Source organism: Chiloscyllium plagiosum, chromosome 45 (assembly GCF_004010195.1).
Source record: "Chiloscyllium plagiosum isolate BGI_BamShark_2017 chromosome 45, ASM401019v2, whole genome shotgun sequence".
Lineage (NCBI taxonomy): Eukaryota > Metazoa > Chordata > Chondrichthyes > Orectolobiformes > Hemiscylliidae > Chiloscyllium > Chiloscyllium plagiosum.
Window position 1 is genome coordinate 1,411,306 of NC_057754.1, and position 7,671 is coordinate 1,418,976.

Sequence of the window (7,671 nt, forward strand, 5' to 3'; positions counted from 1 at the left end):
ACAGCAGGGGGGTGGCCATTCAGCCCATCACACCCAGCCTCCCTCACACAGCAGGGGGGTGGCCATTCAGCCCATCACACCCAGCCTCCCTCACACAGCAGGGGGGTGGCCATTCAGCCCATCACACCCAGCCTCCCTCACACAGCAGGGGGGTGGCCATTCAGCCCATCACACCCAGCCTCCCTCACACAGCAGGGGAATGGCCACTCAGCCCATCACACCCAGCCTCCCTCACACAGCAGGGGAATGGCCACTCAGCCCATCATACCTAGCCTCCCTCACACAGCAGGGGAATGGCCACTCAGCCCATCACACCCAGCCTCCCTCACACAGCAGGGGGGTGGCCACTCAGCCCATCACACCCAGCCTCCCTCAAACAGCAGGGGGGTGGCCATTCAGCCCATCATACCCAGCCTCCCTCAAACAGCAGTGGGAAGGCCATTCAGCCCATCACACCCAGCCTCCCTCACACAGCAGGGGGGTGGCCATTCAGCCCATCACACCCACCCTCTCTCACACAGCAGGGGGATGGCCATTCAGCCCATCACACCCAGCCTCCCTCAAACAGCAGGTGGAGTCGGCCATTCAGCCCATCATACCCAGCCTCCCTCAAACAGCAGGGGGATGGCCATTCAGCCCATAATGATCCCAGAGTATCTCCAGTCTCCCTCCAAGTACGCCAAAGCCCCTCATCCCTGGGTTTTGTTCCCATAGATCTCCCTCCACACCCTCTCGAAGGGTCTCAGTGTCCTCACTAAAATCTGCACATCTTTGGATTGTAGGAGGAAACCGGAGCACCCATAGGAAACCTGCACAGACACGGGGGAGAACGCGCAAACTCCAAACAGAGAGCTGCCTGAGGACAGAATCGAACCCGCTGGCGCTGTGAGGCAGCAGTGCTAACCACTGAGCCACTGTGCCCTCCACCCTCAACTCCATTGGTAGGAGAGACTAGGGCCTGAGGGCACAGCCTTAGAGTAAAGGGAAAACCTTTTAGAACGGAGATAAGGAGAAACCTCTTCAGTCAGAAAGTGCTGAATCTATGGAATTCATTACCACAGAAGGCTGTGGAGGCCAGGTCATTGAGTATATTTAAGACTGAGATAGATAAGTTCTTGAGTATCAAGGAGATCGAGGGTTCTGGGGAGAAAACAGGAGAATGGGGTTGAGAAACATATCAGCCATGATCGAATGGCAGAGCAGACTCAATGGGCTGAATGGCCTAATTTCTGCTCCGATGTCACCTGGTGTTGTGAAAGGGCTCTCACCTCCTTCACCTGGTGCCACACATCCTGCTCGAGTGGGTTCACCTCCAGAGGGGGCAGGGTGAATTTGAAGTAGGGCCGGAGGTTCTTGTAGATGTAGATGTAGGGTCCGGAGGCTACGGCCACAGCGGGGGTCCTCGGCTCGTTGGTGTCCATCAGGAACGCCACCACTCCGGTCGGCACGTCAATCAGAGTGTTCTCCGACAGCATGGTGGTGCCTCGGTACACCTTCAACTTCACAGTGGACGGACCGGTGCCAAGGTCCCCGACAATCAGCTGCAGGAACAATCCCCAGACCCACCCCGACACAAAACCACAGGTTACACAGGAGCTCATTCAAACCCTCACATCACAACAGGGGAACAGGCAGCTGTACTCTGTATCTAACCCCGGGCTGGCCCTGTCCTGGGAGTGTTTGATGGGGGGACAGTGTAGAGGGAGCTTTACTCCGTATCTAACCCCATGCTGTTCCTGTCCCTGGGTGTGTTTGATGGGGGGGACAGTGTAGAGGGAGCTTTACTCTGTATCTAACCCCGTGCTGTCCCTGTCCCTGGGGAGTGTTTGATGAGGGACAGTGTAGAGGAAGCTTTACTCTGTATCTAACCCCGTGCTGTCCCTGTCCTGGGGAGTGTTTGATGGGGGACAGTGTAGAGGGAGCTTTACTCTGTATCTAACCCCGTGCTGTCCCTGTCCTGGGGAGTGTTTGATGGGGGACAGTGTAGAGGGAGCTTTACTCTGTATCTAACCCCCCTAAGCAGACAAAACTCTGTGAATCGGAGAGTCTGAAACCTGTGTGCTGTGTCTCGGAGAGCAGGAACATTTGTTGTGTCCGGAGGATTGAAGGGACGTGTCTCCAGAGGACATAAAGCTGCTCAGAACGATACCAACCGGAACGTCATGGTGAACATATTTCAACACAACAAGAAAGACAGATGCAGAGACGAACTTGTTGTGCCTGTCCTTCTGAGGAATCGGTTTAGGAATGGCGACAATAATCCAGACCGCATGAAAAGAGGGGGCTGTTTGATCAGGAGAAGCTGCAGGAACTGACTGCTGGAATAATCCCAGTCTTGGTGAAACAGTGTGCTTTCAGGACATATTCCTTTCGCCCGGAAGGGGCAGGGCCTTATGTGTGACTGAGTGGAGCTTCTAGTGCGGGTAGATGATCCACACTGCCCAGGAACCTTCAATAGGATCTGGTCTCATTCTGAACAGTCAGGGTCTCTCAGCATCTCGTGGATGGGACACCGTGAGCTAGGGTTTGCCGGGGCCCGACGTGATGATACTGTGGCTTTAACTGGGGTATTCTGTCCTGGTTCCTTTTCGACAGAGACTGGGGCAGGGAGGGGACACGGCAGGCTATGAGAAGATAAACAATTTGCGAGGCCTGGGCGGGGGTGGTTTGTTTTAAAAAGTTGGAACAATAGACGCAGCCTGAATGGGTGTGTTTGAGTTGCCACGGAACCAGGATCCTCAGTTTAGCTTTCAGCAGTTGGGGGTCTAGCTAGTTTTCGTCCCCACCCTCGATTACAGCCAATAGCTGGGGGGGGGGTGCTCTCCCTGAGCTGGGAGTCACGTGTGAGGCCATCTTATTTTCTGAATTTGTCATTTTTGCCATGAATGTGTTTCTGAGACGGTTCTATACTGGAACAGTCACAATTACTGCAAGTTATTCTGTTACATTTGCCAACAGACTTTAATGATTCCAATTCCTTCTTTATTTTCTCGTATTTTAACTAGTGTGGATGAACAAAATGTGTTTTGCCTTAAAACCGGCAGTTTGAGCAATCGAATTGAACGCAACACCTTCCATTTACCTTTAAAATGAGATAAAGCTCGCGAATAGACTGTCTCCTGACTATTTTGAATGTGGGCGGGGGGGAGTTTGGCCCAGTCCGTTTTTGACACCAAAGACACATAAAGTGACATACTGTCCTTTCAGCTTGTCCCCTTTTTGAAAACTGGAAGATATTCATCGTTCACACGACACCAGGTTACAGTCCAACAGGTTTATTTGAGATCACAAGCTTTCGGAGCGCTGCCCCTTTGTCAGTGACACAGCTTGTGATCTCAAATCAACCAGTTGGGACGATAACCTGGTGCCGTGTGACTTCTGCCTTTGTCCCAACCCTGGCACCTCCCCATCACAGGTCAGTTAGGGAGCTCTGCTGCATTCCCCATGGCAACACCCTGACCAATCAAGAGATCACCTGCGACACAGGAAGTTAATGAGCTAACTAAAATGGACAGTTAACAGTCCCTGGTGTGTTTCCATGCCGACCATGGCCCAGCCAATCAGCTCCCTCTTCTCCTGCGGTATAAATTGTTGTTCCCTTTCCATGACTGCTTCCTTTGTCTGACTCCCTGGCAAGGAAAGCTTGGAGGCTGACAGCGATGTTTGAGTTCTGTGCCACCCAACGCTGCTTTGTGCGCTGACAGGAACGGGCAGGGCAGGGGAGGGGGGTTACAGGAGCGGCATTCCGAGAGTTTCCATTCGCAATCTGTGGGGATGTCGGAAAGCGTTTGGGAAACCTGACAATGACCATGCCTGACATACCAAGGCTCGCTCCTCAGAGATTAACCAGAAAGACCGTGTGCACTCACCTTGTTGTCTCCATCCCCATGCAAGTCTGCCAGAGCTGAGGAAGGAAGAGACAAACTTGTTAGTGCAGGGTTAGCATCTCCCGGTGCTGTTCTGATCCTGTGGGACAAAGCCTTGCAAAGGTCAGTACCAGAACAGGGCATCGGCCTGAGAAAGTGGTTTTTTTAAATGTTGTCATCTGAATTTTCAAAGGTGTTGCCTGAAGTTATTGAATTTGAGATGTGGAGGGGCCGGTGGACTAGGGTGGACAAAGTTTAAAAATCACCCAACACCAAGTTCTAGTCCGACAGGTTTAATTGGAAGCACCAGTTTTCAGAGCGCTGCTCCTTCATCAGGTAGCTAGTGGGACCGATACCTGATGATGCTGTCCTACAACTACCTGGTGAAGGAGCAGCGCTCCGAAAGCCAGTGCTTCCAAATAAACCTGTTGGACTATAACCTGGGGTTGTGACCTTTTTTTAATGTTGTACTTGAGGACATGTTTGTTCATTTTGTGGGATGTGGACTCACTGACCTGTCCTGTTTTGTTATATGTCCCAACTGCCTCTTGAATTGAGCAGTGTATCCTGACTGCTTCTTCCGGAGGGCAGTTAGGAGACAATCGTTCCACTGTTTGGTCTGGAGTCAGGCTGGCAGATAACCCCCCCCCCCTCCAGAACATGAGTGAACCAAGGGGGCTTTATGACAACTGGTGATAATGTCAGGGTCACCATGAAGAATGGCGTTTTGTCCTAGGACTACTGACTGAAGTTAAATTCCACTTGGTGGGATCTGAACCCACCCCCACAAGATAATCAGCCTGGGATTACTAACCCAGTGACAGTCCCTCAAAACTGCCCTCTCCCCTAATTGGTAGATGGGAGGGCTGATTTTGGACACTGTGCTACCCAGTGGCCACAAACACTTCCCTACTTCTCTTCCCCTTGATTTCTCCCCTCCCCATTGCTAATAACCTTGTCTCTTAGTGACTGATGTTACCTCACCATTATTTCTGATCAGGGACTGCCCAGGAGGTCAAGGTTCACTGTGGGGTTAAAAGTGAGGAGCAGGCTGTGCAGGGACTTGAACACGAGGATGGGAATTTGAAAATCGAGATAGCTGGCTAACTGGCCACTGTACGAGTTAGGCTATTGGGGGTGGAGGGCTGATCCAGCCCAGGCAAGGTTCAAACACCGAGCACACGTACCCACGCAAGAGGAGAACGTATAGAGGTTAGCCACAGGGTCATAGTGAGCGTCCAACCACTTTGCACTGGCTTCACTACTGCAAGGCAAAATAGAGTTTAGATAGAGCTGTCAGTCTGTGAAGTACGCAACCTCAAAACCGACAGGTAGGGGGGGGAGAGCTAAGGTTGAATCCAGGTGGGTGTGAAGGCCCTTCCCTCTCCCCTTGGTTTCTGGATCATTTCTCAGCCTATGGGATTTGCTCACTGTCTGGGTTACAGCTAAACCTTCAGTCATGCGAACAGAAGAAGAGCCAGTTCAGCACTTCAAACCTGTTCCCGCTATTTAATTAGATCATGGCTGATCTTTAGCCCGCGTCCCTTAATACCTTTGCTGAACAAAATGTATTGATCTCAGATCTAAAATTAACAACTGATCGAGCACCCATGCAACCTCTCCCCCGACTCACTGCTGCTCTTTGATGAATTACAACTCTGTATTTCTCTTCACTCTGGTGGGGAGGGAAGGTCTGAGGGACTTGTTTTCATTCGAGAGAAGGTTGAGAGGTGACTTGATTGATCCACCTAAGATAATCAGAGGGTTAGATAGATTGGGCGGTGGGAACCGTTTTCCTCAGAGGGGAAAACTATACAGGGCCTTGGTGAGGCCACACCTAGAATATTGTGGGGAGTTTTGGTTTCCTTTCGAGGGAGGATGGTCTTACTCTTGAGGGAGTGCAGTGAGGGTTTCCCAGGCTGGTTCCATGGTTGGTGGGACTGATGTATGAGATTGACTACATTAGAATTGCTTTCGCCAGTGTTCATGCAAGTGAGGGGGATGATCTCCGAGGCATAAAATTCGAACAGGATAAATGCAGGGAGGGTGTTCCTGATGGTGAGTGCATCCAGAACCAGGGGTTACTGTCTGAGGATTCCGAGTGGAGTGGTTAAGACTGAGATGGGGCGACACTTCTTCACCCAGAGTGTGAGCCTGTGGAATTCATTACCACAGGAAGTGGTTGAGGCCAAATCATTGAATGTGTTCAAGAAATTGCTAGTAGGACATTGGTTAGGCCACTGTTGGAATATTGCGTGCAATTCTGGTCTCCTTCCTATCGGAAAGATGTTGTGAAACTTGAAAGGGTCTCGTGCTCGCTCTCTCCACACGCCAGGGTCTTTGGGTTGTCATCCACTCCAGAGCCCCCACATTTATACACTTAATGGTAAGGTCCGAGGGAGTGTTGCTGAACAAAGAGACCTCGGAGTGCAGGTTCATAGCTCCTTGAAAGTGGAGTCGCAGGTAGATAGGATAGTGAAGAAGGCGTTTGGTATGCTTTCCTTTATTGGTCAGAGTATTGAGTACAGGAGTTGGGAGGTCATGTTGCGGCTGTACAGGACATTGGTTAGGCCACTGTTGGAATATTGCGTGCAATTCTGGTCTCCTTCCTATCGGAAAGATGTTGTGAAACTTGAAAGGGTTCAGAAAAGATTTACAAGGATGTTGCCAGGGTTGGAGGATGAGGGGAGAGGGGCATGGACGGGTTGGACCGAAGGGTCTGTTCCCATGTTGTACATCTGACTCGATATACCACTTGGAGCGAATGGGATCGAAGGTTGTGGGGAGAAAGCAGGATGAGGCTGTTGAGTTGGATGGTCAGCCATGATGGTGACGAATGGCGGAGCAGTATCCAAGGGCTGAATGGCCTCCACCTTCCTGCTGCTGTGTTTGTGCTGTTCTCTCTTTCGCTCCGATGTTTCATTAAATCCCGACAGAGTTGCGGCTGTGCAAAACTCCGGTGCAACCGCACTTGGGAGTATTGCTTATTGCATTATAGGAAGGACGTGGAAGCTTTGGAAAGGGTTCAGAGCAGATTTACTAGCATGGTGCCCGGTATGGAGGGATTTTTGATTTCCCGATGAAGGGCTTATGCCCGAAACGTCGACTCTCCTGCTCCTCTGACGTTTCCTGACCTGCTGTGCTTTTCGAGCACCACACTCCCGACTCTGGTGGGGAGGGAAGGTCTGAGGGACTTGAGGCTGTTTTCATTCGAGAGAAGGTTGAGAGGTGACTTGATTGATCGACCTAAGATAATCAGAGGGTTAGATAGATTGGGCGGTGAGAACCTTTTTTCCTCAGATGGCTGAGGGCTAGCATGAGGGGACGCCCTTTAAATTGAGGGGGTGATGGATATAGGACAGACGTCAGGGATAGTTCCTTTCAGTCAAAGTTGTAGGGACGTGGAACGCCCTGCCTGCAACAGGAGTAGACTCGCCAACTTTAAGGGCATTGGATGAACCTATGGATGAAAACTGAATAGTCCAATGGGTGCAGGAGGAGGCCATTCAGCCCTTCGAGCCTGCACCGCCATCCAACGTGATCACGTGAATAGTGTAGGTCAGATGGGCTTCAGATTGGTTCCGAAGGTCGGCGCAACCTCGAGGGCCGAAGGGCCTGCACTGCGCTGGAATGATCCACGTTCTAGAGTGGGAGCAGCAGGCCATTCGGCCCATCGACTCCCTACTGACCCCCTCCCCCCTGCTCTAACCAGCATCCCACCCCGAACAACCGAGATGTGCTCTCCCCATGCACCCCGTACAGTCCCAGTAAAGGTCCCCCCCTGAAACAAGGGACAACATTCCCA

At 51.6% G+C, this 7,671-nt stretch overlaps 1 long non-coding RNA gene across 1 annotated transcript; it reads right to left on the reverse strand.

Moving 5' to 3' along the window:
- Positions 1–1,273: 1,273 nt before the first annotated feature.
- On the reverse strand, positions 1,274–6,050 carry LOC122543806. The gene is made up of 3 exons (XR_006310138.1): positions 5,054–6,050; positions 3,870–3,904; positions 1,274–1,541 (listed from the first exon to the last, which is right to left on the reverse strand). It is a non-coding gene; the product is annotated as an uncharacterized LOC122543806 (long non-coding RNA).
- Between the last annotated feature and the right edge of the window lie 1,621 nt (positions 6,051–7,671).